Genomic DNA, 19,512 nt, shown 5'->3' with positions numbered 1-19,512 from the left:
CAAGTATCCTGGAGAGATTGGACACTCTGCTCCACTTTCTAAGACCTGGAGCTATGCTCAAGACAAAAGAAAAAAAAAAAATAGTAGTAATGCAATGTTTCTTGTTTGTCAATTTGCTCTCAGTGCTGGTGTATAAGAAGTGGTCGCTAATTAATAAAACACTAATGGGGAGGAGGGTATGACTCGTTGGTATTCTTATTACAGAATGTTACTATTCTTTGAAGCTCTGCAAATCCACTTATGGAGATGTGTCCACCTACATTTGGAGATGGTGAAATTCAATAAGGCCAAGATATCAGAGCCGGGAAACAGCTAAGATTCATCTAAGTCCCGGGGGTGGCAGTTCTCCACATCCTGTTCTTTATACTGTGCGGTTAAAATTCAGGCATTGACAATTCCAAGATAACAATCTATTCCTCCTTACATACAAATCAGGCATGATTATTCTTAAATAGGAACTGTCGGGGTGTGTGCATAATCATTTAAATTGAGAGCTGAATAATGGATCTTGATTAGCAATACATTGAACCCAGTTTGGGGGGGGGCAGGAAATCAGAGTGCTTTCTCTGTTCCTTTTGGGCCTAGAATACTTGAAATCTGGTGAAACTGGCGCATTTGTACAAACGAGCCCAGGAAATGTCCCAAGCGACGCAGAATTCCTTTTCCCGGAGTATTTCACACCGCAGAAATCAGTGCTTGCCTATGAGCTGAAGTCTAGAAAGGAAGAAGATAGGTTATTGAATCTTTAATTCAGAAAACCATTCTCCTGATATTTTTTAATATTTTATTGTAGAGTCATTTTCAAAGGCATTTTTTTAAATTGGTGACTGATGGAATGCCATAATTAGTTGCAAATAGCAAATTTGGTGGTGTGGTGCTGTGACTTTGGGTTGGTTCATTTTTGGAAGAACAGTCAGCACTAGAATAAAGGCATTAATTGTTCAGATAGTAACAGTGTCTGCATGTATCTCCTTCACAGAAATCTTTGGTAGATTTCCATTTGTGGAGGAATCTATCTTTTAGATATTTTAAAATATGTTTCTTTTCATACTTAATCTCTATTAGCAACATCACCCAGAAAACTGTTGAATAGTTCCTCCAAATCTATCCCAGCAGCAGAAAATATGGAATGTCTACCTGCATATATCAATAGATAGTATGTAAATGGTACCCTGAGTCCTTATGGATAAAGAGTGTTGGTTTTGTGGAGTGACAAAGAAAATATGCAAGAAAAATAAGATGTGGTATGCTAAGAGTTAAATGTGTCAAAGATGCTGATGTTACATCTCAGAGGGAAAGGATATTATATAGTAAGATATAGAGAGTGACTAGATATGCCTGATTCGCAAGAAAGGAAGGTTTGTTTAGGGCTAGAATAAACTGTGATGTCACTGAATGGAATCAGCTATTGATGTATTTTAAGGACACTTTTTGATGATTATACAGACATGTGAATGAGGGGGGAGTTTATTTTCATTCAGCAAAGATAACTTGAAATAAATATTTGTTTAAAATATGAATTAATTTATATAGTCCCTACTAGCTGCTCTAAAGAATGTTATTTTTAAGGAAAAACATCAGGATAACAAGAAAAAAACACAACATATACCCATGGCTATAAGAATGCATTAAAATTCACCAAACCAATTTTCCCTTCAGTTTTATGCTTAAAATGCTTACGGAAACAAAAGCTTTAAAATCCTGCATTATATAGAGTGGCTCTTTACAGATTAAATCCTCATGGTTTCCTCTTTGTTTCACTGTTCACTCATGCCAATTTTTTCTTCTCTTGGTGGATGCTATGTCTCTTCCCAATTGTGGATACCAGTCTTTGGATCATAAGGGTCCGGTCTGAACCTTAATACAGTTAACTTGAGGCTAAGTGTACCTCTCGTCCACCTTAATGTTAGTATTAGATGAGAAATGTTGAAAAACCGAAATGTCAAAATGCCAACCGCCAGGGAATTCTGTGAGTCTGGCAGTCAGTATGTTAAAATGCACTTGTGAGAAATTCATGTTAATCCATGTTAAGCTCATGTGCATAAACCCTGCTGGGTGTATATGTGCCACATAGTTTTAAACAAACATCTGTGGGGGCACTGACAATGACACCCCAAAGTACGGCGCTTGGACATGCTGAGTGCTTTCAATTAAAGGAAATTCAAAAGGCCTCAGACATAAACCGCAGAACCAAGGTCTCACTCTGACCTTCCCCTATTTCTCTCTCTCTGATTCTTTGTTTCCTAAAGAACCAAGAGGAACTCTCTCGGGGATTTCCTTCTCTGATTGAGAAGACTTTCCCAGAGACCTTAAGACCGTCTTCTGCAGGAATCTCATGAAATAAACAAGCAAGATTAACCATCAGAGAAAAGACTTTTCATGGACTCCACCGAGGGCAGCGCTGAGAGATTACTAGGGAGACTTTCTCTGCATCATGAGATGACCCTTGTTGACAATACAGCTGCACCCCTCACCTTCTCTCCTCCTTCCGCAAGAGCTCAGATTTCCTTCCTCCTACACCATCCTTCCTCAGGCTCACTCTTTCTCCCTGCAAAAGCATTTATTCCCGTCTCCCCCTCCCCTAAGCAGAAGGTTACATAAGCGTTTGCGTCTCACTGGGTTGTTGGGTGATCTCCTGCGATTCCCCCCGTGTTTATGCGTGCTGCATGCATTCTGTGTGCCTTTTCTGCTATTCATCCACCTATTGCTGCCTCATTTTCAGCAAACCTTCAGAGCCGGGAGGGGCAACTGTCCCTTTTTGGACCTTGCAGGTCAAACAACATGAGGAATGAGGGGGAAATTATGTCAAAAACAATTTTTAAAGGCTTAGAAAAAGACCAAGACATAGACGTTACCCACAAATGAGGAATATGGACACAAATATTCATAGGAACTAAATGCAAGAACAGGGCCTTTTGCTGCTTGTTTATGTTCAAGCGGATGTCTACGGCAGTTCGCGTGTGTATGCTGGCTCCGTTCCTTGCACAGGTGAAATATGGGTCAACGATCGCATGGAGCCAGCTCTCCAGGTGTGTTCAACATGGTGTGCTATGGATAGTGTCAGGATTAGAGACTCTGGTTTTGTGCTGCCGTCACTGTGGTCGTGGTGATGGTATCACGGGTGTTCGTAGATGTCTAAATTCATCCAATTGTGGACATTGAACATGTGCAGGACTTTATGTCAGCAAAACCTCAATAACGCTGCTAAGCATAACATATTCTTATGTTTTAAAGTACTTCTTCCAGAAGGAGAGGGATGCCCACTGCCTTGCTTCTCTCAACATAGTACCTTTGCTCCCAAGAGTGCCCAGAAAGTAGCACACAATTTACAATCTGTATACACGTTCCCAGGGGTATACTGAACAATAGCAAGTGATTCTATTTTTCTTAGATTTTACAAATGAAGGGATAAATATAACATACATAAAGGATGATCTTGATGCTTTACTGTGACAACTAAGTAAACATTGAATGTTAGAATTGATGAGTTTCATTTTTACCTATTTAACTGGATTTAGTTAAATTTTCAAAAAAATAAATTTCAGTTGTTTAATTTATGTAAACTATTAGGATTCTTAAAGAATAAGTCAGGCTTTCTCATTTAATGGTCATATGTAATTTTGAATATTTTATAGAACATAGCCCTTTTAGGGCATGAAGATTACTATATTTACATACGTACTTTGATTTTCATAAAAACACATTTGTGTTTTGAACACTTTGTGTGATATTACATTTTATTTTAGTGGCTTAGATCACACAGTTCATAGAATGCTGTTATGAGAATATCTTCATTATAACAACCTCATTTATAAAAAAAAGCTTTTACTATCAGTGAAATAAAAATCAGACAAAATTTGTATCGTAACCACCTGATTTTATTGAAATGAAGTCAACACATGCATTTTAATGAAAGGAATATTTAATACTGCATAAATCATATCTATTTATTTAATTATTTTTCTAACCTCACTTGGCCATCCATGAATAGAATACTCTAGGATGCAAATGAATCATTATGATCAGTTTTCTAAGATCTGTAGCCAACTTTCAATCACACACACACACACACACACACACACAATTTGTATACATGTTTGGATTTTGTAAATAAGAAAATGTATTTCTCAACCTATGATGTTCAAATCTATATTTCTAAGTTTTTAGTTTACATTGTAGTCTATACATATTTGGATGCATGATCTGTCAGCTAGAATTTGTATTTTTCCCCAGGCATTCCAAGTGCTTAATGACAGTCCTGTTTGAAATATCTCTTTCTTTTTTATTTATTTCTTATTGTTCTTGTTAATAATTTGCATATAAGATTTTATTGGTCTGGTATACCTTATTATGTAAGGAATCAATGCTTGTATAAGTACATAAAATACAACTACATTGCTTTTCTAAAGGAAATACTTGCCTATAAGTAAGAAGAGTAGGATGCATGCATTTTGAGACAATTAGAAAAACGTTGTTCTAAATGTGAGTAATGTTTCATAATTACAATTCTGAATTAATCATGGGGAAGCCCCCAGGGACCCAGATCAGACTTTCAATTTTCAGGTTCAGAAAGTTGACCCCAGAGAGCCCGAGAGTTGGTGGTTCACAGTTAACATTACATGGAAAGCATTTTAGCCATAATAGCCCACTTGCTAATTTGGAATGGATCATACAGCTGTCAAGCGGAGGTTAGACACACCGAGTTGACCGGCACATGCTCTTAGACTACTCGCAAATAAAATGAATGGAACAGTTTACTGGAATCACAACAGGGGGATGTGTCCTAGGCTTGGACGATAAGCGTGTCATGATTTCTGGCTGGGTGTGTATGCATTTACAAATGTGTGCCCACACCCTGCAAGGTGTTCTTGATGACTGGTCTGGACCATCTCTCTGTCCTTGGTGACCACTGGCCACAGTGATCTTCTTAACAAACTTTTAAGCTTTTTTCAGTCGATTAAATGAGCCCCACTCACATAACCTACAATAATCTGCTTGACTTAAGGTCAAATGATTGTCGGTGCTAACCCCATGTACAAAATAACTTCACAGTGTGAGTTTAAGTCAGTGTTTGATGGTCTATCTTGGTACGGAAGCCTCACCAAGTGGACACACCACTCAAGAGAGAAAATTTACCCCTCTTATTCCGTTTGGTCCACGCGTGAGATACTTAAGATCACTGACACGTCCAGCTCAACATGACTTGTTTGGGTGCCCATGGTGAAAATATTTCTTAATTTCAATTCTACATTCTTGTTTTTATTTTCGAATATGCCTCCCTTTATTCTCTTTTGTACAACTAGCAATATAGATAGACCTGTTCAAATAGAATTTATCTCCTTATAGTAAGGTAAGGTTGTATGCTATTTACTTTGTACATATAAAAATCACTGGGCATCCAAGAGAAATTATCTTTAAATACTTTGTTATTCTGGTGAATCTTTTACTATGTAAATTCTGTATAACTAAGCTATGCAAGAGCTTCCCTCAAGAACAAAATGATACAACTTCAGATTGTACAGCTGTTAATTGCTGTTTATCAATAAAACAAAAGTATCAATAAAAGTAAAAAATATATTTGTGCTATTCTTTAATGTCTTAGAGAGAAAAAGTAATGACATACCACAGAGTCCTTGCAGGTAAAGAAATTCCACAACACTAAAATATACATTGTATGTTTTTTGATTTGTTCCAGAAAATAGTCAATCGTTTTCATCTTGGTTTTATTTTAGAGGGGGAATACAAGGCCTCATTCCTTTCAATCAGACCAATTCAATTTTTTTTCATAAGACCCAGCTTGAGACATTGTAAGAAAAATGCCCCTCTTACTGCATTTGGAGGAACATTCTGTTGCACTCAAAAAATAATTTATACGTTGCCAAGAAATAGCTGTGGGACAAAAATGCTATCCATTATATTTTTGTACTATTACAAGTCCAAATAAATGGAAAAAATAAATGCTTCACTTGTGTTCCATGAAATATGTGCAAGTACATATGTCTAAGCTAGAGCATCATTCCAATACTAGAGGCAATAAGTCAAAATATCACCAGACAAAAAAAAATGAATTAAGTGAAAATAAAAAAATGTATATAAAATTATGAAATAGATTATACCCAATCAACAACTATTACCTCATCAACCGTGCAAACTAAAGAAAACATTGGTCATGTTATTCCAATAGTTTCAACCTCAGTAAATAAAATACAATGTGTTGTTTTTGTTTAAAAGTTCATTCATCTAGATATTGTTGTTATCCAGCAACTAAGAAAAAAGCTATGAATTGTTTCTTTAACAATTAGTTGAGAAAAGTAATGTACCTTTTTTTAGAGTCCGCAAATCATCACCATTCCAAAATTATTTTGATTTAAATTTGTTTTTTTCTCTTTTGGAAAAAATAAATCTATCGCTTGGAATTATTAAAAAAAAATCTAATTCATTGATTCTAAACTGGCTTTATTTTCACTTAGCAATACATATTTCCATGAATATTACTTAGAAAATATTTTGGGACCCATTTCTCCTATCTATAAATATTTTCCAACTCATCTCTATAATTTGTATTTGTCCCCAATTATAGTTTAGCATTTTTCCCATTTAGAAATATATTATAAATGGCATGCATAATACATACATATAAGTATTAAAAAAATATTTGTGGAAGTTAAAAGGAAACTTAGCAAAAAAAAAAAAAATACAAAGGTTTTGTTGTTGTTGTTTTTACCATTAGCAAATTATTTTCCTCTTAATCAAAGTTGTGTTTAAACTTGTTCTAACCACCACTACAGCCAGAACAGTAACAATAGCTACTTAAAATTAAATGAAAAGTAAAACTTCAATTTATTTAGCAAAGCTTTCTCTCTCTCTCTCTGTCTCTCTCCCTCCCTCTTTCCACCCCCCACCAGTTTCTCTTTTCCTTTTGTTTCTCTCTCATTCTCTGTTCCTGTCTCTCCCATTATTCCTTACCGCCTTAAATTTTTGACCAAATATATTTGTGAAAATTCCCCTCCTTCAAAATCCTTCCTGATCTACAATCTTCAACAGGCTCCTCTATTCCAAATGCTGTAGTGTCAATGTTACCCAAAAGAAGAAGCTACAGTGTTCCCAAAATCGGCTATGGTGCTAATTATCTCTTACTTGTTATACTTCATTTGATACATATGCACTGCTGACTCAATATTGTAAAAGCTGTAGTTAAGTAACATAGTATAAAACGGAAAGTCTTAAAATCACATTTGAGGTCAGTAGTAATTTAAATAAATAACCACAAATTTTGTCCTGGTTTCATTGCAAAAGAGCAGATCTCAATTGGTGGAGAATCTGCCCTCCCAGGGAACACTTAGTAATTTCTTCAGGCATTTTTGGGTGTCACAGTGGAGTTGTGGTTGTACTAATGACATCTAGTGGATAGAGTCCCAGGATGCTGCTAAACACCTACAATGCATAGGACAGCCCCCACAGCAAACCATTATCCAACCCCAAATGTCAATCCTGCTGAGCTTGAGAAATAGTGACACCAATAACGAACTAGAACAAATTGTACCAATCTGCATCACTTGAAATGAACATTGTTACATGGCTTTGTAATATTTTTCCACCATCTATTATTTGTCATGTATAGATTTTCAAGGGTGTTCACATTATTTAATTGGATATTCACTTTCTAGGGCCTCTTGTTCTACAAGGAGGGTATTGGCAGTGTTCAGGAAAGTCTGGACATGCCTAAGGAAATCCTGATGGCTAATTTTATGTGTCAACTTGTCTGGACTAGGGGCTGCCCAGACAGCTGGTGAAACATTATTTCTGGGTGTGTCTGTGAGGGAATTTCTGGAACAGATTAGTATTAGTATTTGAATCAGAATACTGAGTAAGGAAGATCCACCCTCACCAATGTGGGTGGGCATCACCCCATGTGTTGAGGGCCACAGTAGAACAAAATGGCGGCAGATGGGGGAACAAATTTTTACTCTCTTTTTGAGCTGGGTCATCCATCTTCTCCTGTCCTTGGACCTCTGAGCCCTTGGTCCTCGAACCTTAGACTGTAACAGAACTACATCACCAGCTTTTCCCACAGCTGACAAGTGGGAGACTGTGGGACTTCTTGGCCACCATAATTATGCAAGCCAGTCCCCATAATAAATTCCATCTTATGCAGATAATTTAATTCAGAAACTTGATGAGCATAACTGGTTAAAGGCCTTCTTCTCTTAATTCTGAGTCTTGTCATTGTACCCATGCTGTGGGGCTGTGTGGCAGGGATATGCTTTGATGTGGCTTCTGTTGGAACCAGACTTTCTATGGCTCATGCATATAAAGTATGCAGAATATGTTCATCGCTGTTCTAGTGCCCAGGGGAAGTTGACTAGACTTTTCCTCCGTTCACCGGCATCTCAACTGATAAATTGTCTTGAATCACAGAGGACCAAGGAACAATCCAAATTAAATGTAGAACTGATGGTTTAGGCTTCCTGCTAAGAGTTCAAAGTTTGTTTGTTTTTTTTATTTTTTCATTCTTCTCTGGAACAACTTTGGGGATGATGTTTTCATTGGAAATCAATGTTTTTCATGCTTTGTTCATATGCTCCTTCATAGCCCATTAAGTGGAAATGAATTTCAAGTGATTTGTCCACAGATGAGATGTTAGGGATGACAGGTAGTTTTCATATGTGAAAAAAGGCACATCTGTGATGTTTTCATTTTTCTGTATTTATGCATCTCTGTAAAATCTAAAACTAAAGAAAAGAGTATCATCAGCAGCAATAGAATTACTGACTGTATTAGTTTCCTATGGCTGCTACAACAAATTTCTCCAAATGGAATGGCTTAGGACAGCATAAATATATTGTCTTTCCATTCTGGAGATCAGTTGTCCAACATGGGTCTTGCTGTGCTAAAATCCAGCTGTCGGCATGACTACATTCTCTTCCGGAGGCTCTAGCGGAGAATCGGTTTCCTTGCCTTTTCCAGAGAGGCTGATTTCTCTCTGGTCCGTGGATGTAGCCCCTTCATCTCAGAGCAAGCGGTGGGACATGGCTTCCTTCTCATGATGCTGCTTCTCCTGCTTACGTTCTCCTCTGCTTTTCTTCCTCTTCTACTTTTAAGGATTCACGTGATTAAATTAGGATGAGCCCCTCATCTCAAAATCCTTAATTTTATCACATTTGCAAAGTTTCTTTCTGCCATGTCAATTCATATACTCACAGGTTCCAGAGATTAGGATGTGGACTTTGTTTTTGTTTTTTTTTTTGTAAGGCGGATATTATTCTGCCCACCCTATCACCCAAAAGATATGTTATTCTAAACAAGAATGTACATATAATGTGCTTGTTAAAATTAAGGAACAGATTGTTTTGTTTTGGGGGAGGCAGGCAAAACGAAATGATGAAAATAAAATTTTAAAATGTGGCTTCACTCAGTCAGCAGATTTATTTTTTATTTTTTTTATTTTTTATTTTTTTCATCAGCAAGGAGCTAGACAATTTTTAAGGTGCTTGAGATATGGCAGTGACTGAAAGAGGCAAGCATTTCTGTTTTCACAGAGATTTTATTCTATTGGGAAAAATGACTACAAAATAAATAAATGAGTGATTTGGGCATTTTTTTTCTTTTCTTTTTCTTTTTTTTTTTTTTAATTTCAGCATATTATAGGGGTATGAATGTTTAGGTTATATATATTGCCTTTGCCCCGCCCAAGTCAGAGCTTCAAGCATGTCCATCCCCCAAACGGTGGACACCACACCCCTTACGTGTGAATATACCCATCCCCTCCTCCCCTCCCACCAGCCCAACACCCCATGAATGTTATTACTATATGTGCACTTAAGTGTTGATCGATTAGTACCAATTTGATGGAGAGTACATGTGGTGCTTGTTTTTCCATCCTTGGGATGCTTCACTTAGTAGAATGGGTTCCAGTTCCATCCAGGATAATACAAAAGGTGCTAGATCACCATTGGTTTTTGTGGCTGAGTAGTAAGTGCCCCATGGTACCCATGTCCCACATTTCATTAATCCACTCACATATTGATGGGCACTTGGGTTGTTGTGTAGCCCTTTAGATGTGGAAATGAATGTCATGGAAAGAAATGTGATGGGAGATGAAATTGCACACAGTTTACATGGGATTCACTTTAAAAAGAAAATAATGGGTGACAAATATATTACTTTTGATGTGATAATTTCATAAAAATATTGAAGACACAAGCCACGTGGGAGGCAAGTGAAATGGTAACAGGAAGCTCATGCTTGGTGAATTTTGTGGAGAGTGGTGAGTTCAGTATGAGAGCAACTGACTTAGATGAAAGGGAAATGTTGGTAGAGACAGAGATTGACAAAGCAATGAGAATACCAGTCTTTTAAGCATTTTCCAAAAAATCTGATACTTCGTGCTACTCATGAGGAAAGAGAGTAGGGAATTGATGTAAAGTTTGTGGAAATGGTAGGTATAACTAGACTTGAGCAAGGGGAAGTAGAAACGCAACTGTTCCTGATATGTTAAAATATATTTTGTGGTGTGTTGATGAAATCACTGGCTGGGCTGAGTTAGTGAAAGGATGAGGGTTTCACACAAAAATTGAAGCCAGAAATCACAGACTAGTAGAAGCCACAAGATAAGACACAAGAGGATAAGGCTGTAAACAGAGTCACTGGCCATGTAAAGAGGAAGAAATAAAGAAAAGGAAGAAAGCATGCTCAGAAGGCTTCTGGCCAGCTGAAAGTCATGAACACAGTGAAACTGTAAAGGCATTTTTTAGACACCCCCATACTCAGCAGGGACTAGGAGGGTGACGTGGTTGAAGGTGGCAACTCCATAATGGAGAACCGGAGTTTAGATGAATGTGTAAGCGGGAGGTATAGAAAAGAGTAGTTACCAAAACTGGCATAGTGGTTGTGGCAAGGGTCCAAGCCAATGTGTGAGGACCAGCAGAGGCCGGTGGCTTTGACGTTTCCTAGCCTTACAGAAAATGAGTCTAAAGGTAGCTTTGAAATGAAGTGAAAACCTAATGGAGTATGTTCAAGTACCTTCCGCTAAAACCCAAAGTGACAGTACAAAGCAAGACATGGGCCAAGCATAGCCAGGGTGTGTGTCATTTAGCAGCAAAAAGCATTATTGACAAAAGAATTAAGACAAAAGCAGGATCTTGGTGTTAGGTGATAGGACATCGCGCCTCAGGGGATCGAGGTTTGGATTTGGAACACAGTGACAGATTCTCAGCCGGGAGTTCTCAGAGAATTTTAGAAAGAACTCAGTCACAGAAACTTTTAGTATGACCAACTGCAAGACTGCATGTCTAGGGGCAAGCGTCTAAAGACATGACCCCTAAACTTTTCTCCATGGAGACACAGACAGCTGCTTCAAAGTGTGGGAAAGATCAAATCTACAGAAAATGCTTGATCAGCCTTACGCCTGAGGATTCAGGATGCCTAAGAACAGTAAAAGCAGCATTTTTGCACCTTAGCCATCGACCTGGGCTCTGTGCACTACACCTGGTGAATTATATGTGGCTCATTGCTTGCTTCTGCAGATGGTATTTCATTGGTCCCCCAGTTACACCCATTGTTTACTTACTGTCTGTAGCTACTTCTGTGCTACAATTATAGAGTTAGATAGCTGCAACAGAGACCCGTAAAAGCCTAAAATATCTACTGTTTGCCCCTTGAGAGAAAAGTTTGCTGACCCCAGATACAATCTCTTCTCCTACAGCTTCCTTTAAATCTGCTTATGTGCTGTTCCCCCATTTTCCCAACCCAAACTCCTTTCAGGGTGTCCAGAAATGAAAACAATTTATTCCTCACCTATAGTAAAAATATCATAACAGGTCTAACAGAGACTGCCTTTTACTCCAAATGAAGGGAAATATACACCTTTTATTGTGTCCTGTTGTGGCCACCATATAACAACTACAGCAATTGTATTTTAATTCTATTCTTATGGAAAATTTCTACATTTGACCAACATTTTATTTTTGACCAATATGTGTACACCAGAGTACTAAGCGAGTCCCTCATTGAAAAAAAATGTTTTATACCAGATTAAGAAATAAAAAGATGAATGTTATTACTATATATGCACTTAAGTGTTGATCAGTTAATAGCAAGTGGGAGGGGGAGGAGGGGATGGGTATATTCACACCTAATGGGTGCGGTGCGCACCATCTGGGGGATGGACAGGCTTGTAGCTCTGACTTGGGTGGGGCAAAGGCAATATGTATAACCTAAACATTTGTACCCCCCCAATATTAAAAAATAAATTTAAAAAATTTAATTTAAAAAATACATTATATATAGAAATAAAAAGAAAAGGACACTACAGCATTTGGTGTATGTTCCCTGCAATGAATATTGCTTTATGTGCCTTCAGTTTAAATTAAGGATAATTTATTGGTGGTATTACGCGGGGGGGAAATGTCTATTTTTGTATAAAAGTGTAAACTTCACAGGATGTGATTATACTTCTTGAATATCCCCAGGAAGGAATCATCTATTCCTTTTAAAGTCTTCAGTACCAACATGATTTAAGCTGAAAAACTCTAGAAATAGCCCCTTCACACTAGGCTGGTCTCATTTGTTGATATAAGACACCAAAAATGATACCAAGCATCTTGAGGTGTGGCTTATGAAGAAGGAAGCTCTGTACCTCCTAAGGAAATCTTCACGGTTGCTTGTTTTAAAGCAAACAAACAAAACTTAAATTTCTTTCACAAGAAATAGATAAATGAGGGCTGTAGTTGATGTTTAAATTATGGGACTATCTTCATGATAAATAATGTTGGAAAACCACAAGCTTAACAATTTTTGTGCATATAGGAATCAATACCACCACCTTGAACCTCATCCTCTCTCTCCTTTTCTCTCCATGGATATTATTGCAGTTAGAGCTGGTATAATTTCTACATTAACATACTTCCCAATTTGAGTCCAATTAAAAGCTCCTCCTAAGGAAAAACAATCTAATTTTGTTGAAATTAATTCCCAATCAAATATTATTGGATGACAGTTTTTGCTTGCTCTGTTTAACAAGAGAAACAGAATAAAATGAAGTGGGCTCCTGGGTATACTCTCCTCTTGCAAAAATAAAATATATTGATCAAATTTCTTAAATAACTGAAGACAGTTGGAATATCTTCATGAAACTATAAAGCTTAACTTGAGAAACATAACTGTGATGCTGATATTGGGCGATGTATTTTAAGAAAAAAAAATCCTTTGGTTTTAGGAAAAATATTTTTGAATTATTAACAGAATGTTGTGCTTCCCATTAAACTAAAATATGTTAAAGTATCATCAATTTTACTTAGGAATCTTTACAAATGTGTGTCAGAACTAACTTCATCTTATTGATTTTCCCTTCTCTCTCTCTCCCTCTCTCTCTCATAAACCTAATTCTTAAAAAGAAGACTGAGAACCTAAGCTGGAATTTAAATTTTAATAAACAAGCCTTTTCTTGCTTCTATCAGATCAAATCTAGCATGTATAGTTCTAATTTTATTGTAAAGTCAAAACCAGCAATTCTACTAATCTGACAAATGTTTATCCCCCAATTAATAATAGTCATGTTCTCTCAAATTTTACATAAAGGGCTCTTTCTTCACTTCCCGTTTTACGTGACAGTCCTTAGAACATTCATTGCAAGCCAAATCTTCATACAATGTACTGCTGAACTAAGGTATGGTTTCCTCTCTAAGACATTTAGTGAGACTATGCACAATATAATCTGAAATGGAGGGGAAAGAAAGGAAAAAAAAATCATGAATTTACCTGCTTTTTCTTTATCTTAGATGTTATAACCCAAATAATCACATACGATCTCTGTGGCAGGCAGGATAATGGCTCTCCCCAAATGCCTCATCCTCTGGAAATTGTAACTATGTTACCTAACGTGGAAAAACAAACAAAAAAACTCTGGATGTGTGATTAAGTGTGCAGATTTTGAAATGGGGAAAATATTCTGTATTGGACAGGCCAGCCCAATTTCATCACCAGTCCTTTAAATCAGAGATCATTTTCCAGCTATGACCAAAGGGAGATACAACTATGGAGGAATTGTCAGAAAGAAATGTAACCTTGCTCGCTTAGAAGACAGAGAAGAGACCAAGGATTGCAGACGACCTCTAGAATTTGGAACAGGCAAGGAAACGGCTTCTCTGCTACAGACTCCAGAAAGAAAGACAGCCCTGTCAACACTTTAATTTTAGAATGCCATGTTGGTCTTCTATGCAACTGTAAGATAAAACATTTGCATGGTTTTAATATAGTAAGTCTGTGGCAATTTGTTATAACAGCCAAAGAAAACCAATGCAAGTCCTAGTTATGAAGGATGTTAGTTCTCTTGAACAAGAGAGTGTCATGCATTTCACACTAGAACCCTGCCAGTGATCGCCAACAGTGTGGATGGAATAGTCTTCCTAAGTGATGTGTTTCAGGACATGCCTTCCTTCTTAAAACTTGTCAACAATTCTACTCATTCTTCTGAAGGTTTCTTCAAGTCCTCATGATGCATCTTCTCCCTAGCACCCACATATCTGGGTGCTCTAGGCAGAAACCATAGTGACTGGCTCTAAGAATACCTTTTTAAAATTTTTTCCACCATATTGGGTTGATTCCTGTGCATATCATGTTGCCATCACATCGTATCTTCTTGTACTGTCACTGAACTGAGTTCAGTTGTTTCATTAATTAATTCTCGTTAATTGTGCCTTTCTGGACCTTTGTCATCACAAGTAGAACTAGCGACTCCATCACTTGCAGTCCACTCATAAATCCTGTGTGCATTATACTTAACACCAGGGTGTTTAATTCACTGGTTCTGTGCACAGGTTTTCCTCCAACATGGTCCTAACTCTATCTATAAAAGCAAAACTATGAAGCACGTAATTTCTCATGCAAGGCTCTAGGAAGTAGAATGTATATCAGTGCATCATTTATTAAGCCATGTCTATGGGACTGGTGACCAATGTCATAAGAGATGAAAAGATGGCAAAATAATGACATGGTCTTGCTCTCATGAGGCTTATAATCCAGTGTGGCAAATACCAATCCACCACTCCATAAATAAATAAACATAAAATTGCAACCGTGATGAATGATCTGAAGGGAAAGTCAGATATGTTGAATGTGAATGGCGAGATGGAAGGGTTGGTCACGTACAGATGGCCAGGAGAAGGCCTGCTGAATAAATTATGTGTCATCTGTGATCTAAAGATAAAGGCAGTTCATCTGATAAAGACACCTGAACAAGGGCCTCAGGGAGAGAACAACGTCCACTATTGGCACCATGGTCCTTTCTTGGGAGTTCATTAACAGCCAGGGAAGACCCAAAATGACAGAAGGACCAAGTCAACACTAAAAGGAGTAGCTTTGGGATTCTTTACTATGGAAGACAACATCCAATGGACAGGTGACACTTCCCAATACTTGGAGAAGCTGAGATAAGTGATAGGAGAGGAGGCTCAGAAGAGAGTTGTGTTTCTGAAGACAAGGGAGGCAGTTGTTTCCAAATACCGGGCATGGATAATAGCGTGGAATATTGACCAAGAAGTTGAGAAGGACTGGAACATTTCTGTTGGATTTACAACAGAGAAATCAAAAGGCACTGTGAAAATCTACTGAGGTAGAATAAGTGAGTTGCAGAGATGTGGAAAAAACAAATGAATACAATGGATCCTTAGAGCAGGGGCTGTATCCTTATCTACACAATGCCGGGAAGAGAGTAGACATGCCAAATGATTTGTTCACTGAGGTTGTGAGTTGAAAGATGGTTTTTAGTCCTAATGCCTGCACTTAAGATATTCCCATGGTGGGATCCACTTGGAGAGTCTTTCCTTCTCCATAGGAAAAATGGAGTAAATAGGGCTAGACACACTCAGAGTCAACTCATCCCTATGTGTGAGTGAATCAGGGATGTTCTCTCCACCTGGAATTCATTCAACCCGAGCAACGTCTCCAGATTCCAGCATTCCTACCCCATGACAAGTGCATGAGAGAGTTGAAATAAACCCTCTCAAGTGCAGCAATCATGCATAAATGCCTCTAGACGTGTCCTAAGAGTTTCCGATGAGATGTCACCATGGTGGGTGAAGATATACCTTTTATTGTTGCCTCTCATATGCTTTGAGCCTTGCCACGTCTTTGATCATAACCAACGAAAAGTTAAAAGCACCCCAGAAAATATCTCATATTTAAAAGCAATGGCTACGAGAGCACATTTTAAACACAGGGCATATGGGCTCAACATCTGCCAGGTACACCTGAGAGTAACTAGATGTGATGGTAGAGAAACTGACCATTAGAAAAATGATTTAAGTATTACAAGGTTAGTCCAAATTACACACATGTCCATGTGCATCTGAGATGAACTCCCAATTAGAAAGAATATGTGAGCATCCTTTTATTTCCCCCCTAAAAAACTTAATTTGGTAATCAAAGACAGAAGCAATTCATGCTTTAATCCAACTATTTTTTAATCACGCAAGATGTTTAGAAAGTGTAGGAGCAGAGGAATAACAGAAAACTATAGAGGAAAAATTGGGGATAGATGATTTTATTTTAATAATTCTTAGAACAAATTGAGATTAAATGATTTTGAATCTAATCTAGATTTCTGAAATGTGAAACTCGAAATACCTACATGGTTGTATATTGAGAAAGAAAATGTGGTTCTAAGGTCGGCTCTATGCGTACAGGAAAATACATCATTGCGGGACTCTTTCATGATTATGGTAGAAACCATGCCATAAAGATGAGGTTAAAGAAGAAAGTAAAATTCTTCATAATACTGACACCCCCCCCACCAAAAGAGACCCCATAATAGGCTAAGTGATGGTTTTCCACAGCCATATTCTGATCCAAATACCCAGAACCTGACCTGCACATATGTGACTTCACATTGTCAAAGGGACTTTGCCCATGTGAACAGGTGAAAGGCTACGAGATGGGGAGAAGAACCTGGATTATCCCGCAGGCCCAGAGTCATCACAGAGGTACTTATAAAAGGGAGGGAAGGAACTCTGAGTCAGTAGTAGGGGTTCTGACAACAGAAGAAACAGGCAGAAACAGTGCAAAGATGGCGCCACAAGCCAAGGAATGAGGGCAGTGTCTGGAAGCTGATGTAGTCAAGAGAACAGATTTTCCCCTAGAGCCTCAAGAAGGAGCACTGCCCTGTTAACCCCTTGATTTTGGACTTTAGAACTGCAGAACTGTAAGAGAATACATTTTTATTGTTTTAAGACACTGAAGTGTTGCTAATTTGTTACATCTTTATCAAGAAATTAATACCAACCCAAATAGTATCTTCAGTTATGTTTCCTAAAGACAAAAATGTCTGTGCTATACTAATTAAATACATACAATGAACTTCTGGACTGATTAGGCATATCTATGTGCATGTACTTATTTTAGATGTTTATATGTTTAAAAGTAAGTATGTATGTGTGTGTTTATATATGTATATATGAATATGAATTTATTCACATGCACGTGAGAGATAAATGCAGGATTACATGTAAGATAATATTACCTATACTAGTTCTTAAATGTTTTTTTAATTGAATTAATATCTATGCAGTCACATGTAGAAATCCAAATTGTGTGGCTCCAGGAATTATTACAAAGTGAACACATCTCGTACCACCTATCAAGTAAGAAATAGAGTATTTCAGGCATGTTAGAAGTTGTTTCATCTCTTATAATTGCTGCTTTATTCTCTGTAGAATGTCTATATTTTATCATTGTAGATCTGTTTTCCTGAATTTCATACTAAGTAAATAAATCTGAAGGACACATTATTTTGTGTTTGGCTTAAGGCTTTCATTCTTGTGTTCATGAAATGAATCCATTGCACCATGTGGATACAATTTATTCCTTTGGTGCTGTGGAATAACCCAGTTCATTGGCAGATTCAGATAATGATTGACAGTTGGGCTGTTTGCATTACTTTGGCTATAAGGTAATGATGCTATGCATAGACATATGCTGCCACTTAGAACATATGTGCATGATGGTCTGTAATGTATAGATCTAGAAGTGAATGGATCTATCATAAGGAATGGGGAAGTTCAGTACCAGTTTTTCAGACTGCTTGTAGAAATTTCCTTTTTTTTTTTTTACTTTAAAATATTAAACTGTACAAATGTTTTAGGTTACATGGATCACTTTTGTAATGCTTGAGTCCTGGCTATAAGTGTGCCCATCACCCAAATAGTGTTCATGGTACCTGTTAGGTAGGTTTTTGCCCCTCCCCTGCACCCTCTCCTCCCTACTTGATTTCGGCTGAGTTTTACTTCCCTCTGTGTACCTGTGTGCTCATTGGTTAGTTCCAAATTAATTGCAAGTACATGCATTTGTTTTTCCATTTTTCAGATACTTCACTTAGGAGAATGGTCTCCGGTTCCGTCCAGATTGTTGCAAAAGGCATTAAGTCATCTTTTTTATGGCTGAGTAGTACTCCATGGCATACATATGCCACATTTTATTAATCCACTCATGAAGCAATGGGGACTTGGGTTGTTTCCACATCTTTGCAATTATGAATTGTGCTGCTATAAACATTTGAGTGCAGGTGTCATTTTGATGAAAAGTCTTCTTTTCCTTTGGGTAAATACCCAATAGTGGGATTGCTGGATTGATTGGTAGGTCTACTTTTAGTTCTTTCAGAAATTTACATTTTTTTCACAGCAATGTGCAAAAGTCATGGGTATTTCACATCCAACTCCACACTTAGAACTGTCTGTCTTTTTATTTTCAATGTTGCTTTGTTGAGTTTATAATGATATGTCACTGTGGCACTAATCAATTAATTTATCACTTCATTCATTAATTATTTAATAAAAATAATAATCATAACAATTGTAATGATATATTATATAACAGTTTAGTAATAAACTATTTCATTATTTTTTAGTGTTTATTTGTTATTACATTGTATATGTTTACCATGAAGGTTGAGAACCTTTTCTTAAAATTAATGTCCATTTTCATGTTCTCTTTGGAAGAGTGCTTATTTGAGATTTCACCCTTTTTATAAAAAATATATATTTATAATTGACTGTCTCTCTTCCTCTTATATTTTGGTACAAGTTCTTTATATGGTAAATATTTTACATACTAGTTATATGTCACACATGCAACAGGTTTCTCCTTCCACTTTGTAGCTGTCATTCTAATTAGTCACTGCTAATTTTTCTTTTCTTTTTTTTTTTTAAATTGAGGTCCAATGCACATTACATGAAATTTACGATTTTAAGCATTTTTTTTATTTCAGAATATTTTGGTTGCATACATTGCTTTTGTACCATTTGCATCAACGTTATGTTTGCCCATCCCCCAGATAGTGCGCATTGCACCTGTTAGGTGTGAATTTTCCCACCCCCTCCCCCCTCCCACCTGCTTGATTTCCGATGAATGTTACTTCCACATGTGCACATACGTGTTGATCAATTAGTTCCAATGTAATGGTGAGTCCATGTGGCGCTTGTTTTTCCACTCTTGTGATACTTCACTTAGAAGAATGGGCTC

Source organism: Eulemur rufifrons, chromosome 30 (genome assembly GCF_041146395.1).
Source record: "Eulemur rufifrons isolate Redbay chromosome 30, OSU_ERuf_1, whole genome shotgun sequence".
In the NCBI taxonomy this organism is placed as follows: domain Eukaryota; kingdom Metazoa; phylum Chordata; class Mammalia; order Primates; family Lemuridae; genus Eulemur; species Eulemur rufifrons.
The sequence above is the reverse complement of the archived record's forward strand: the minus strand, read 5'-3'. Positions refer to the sequence as shown.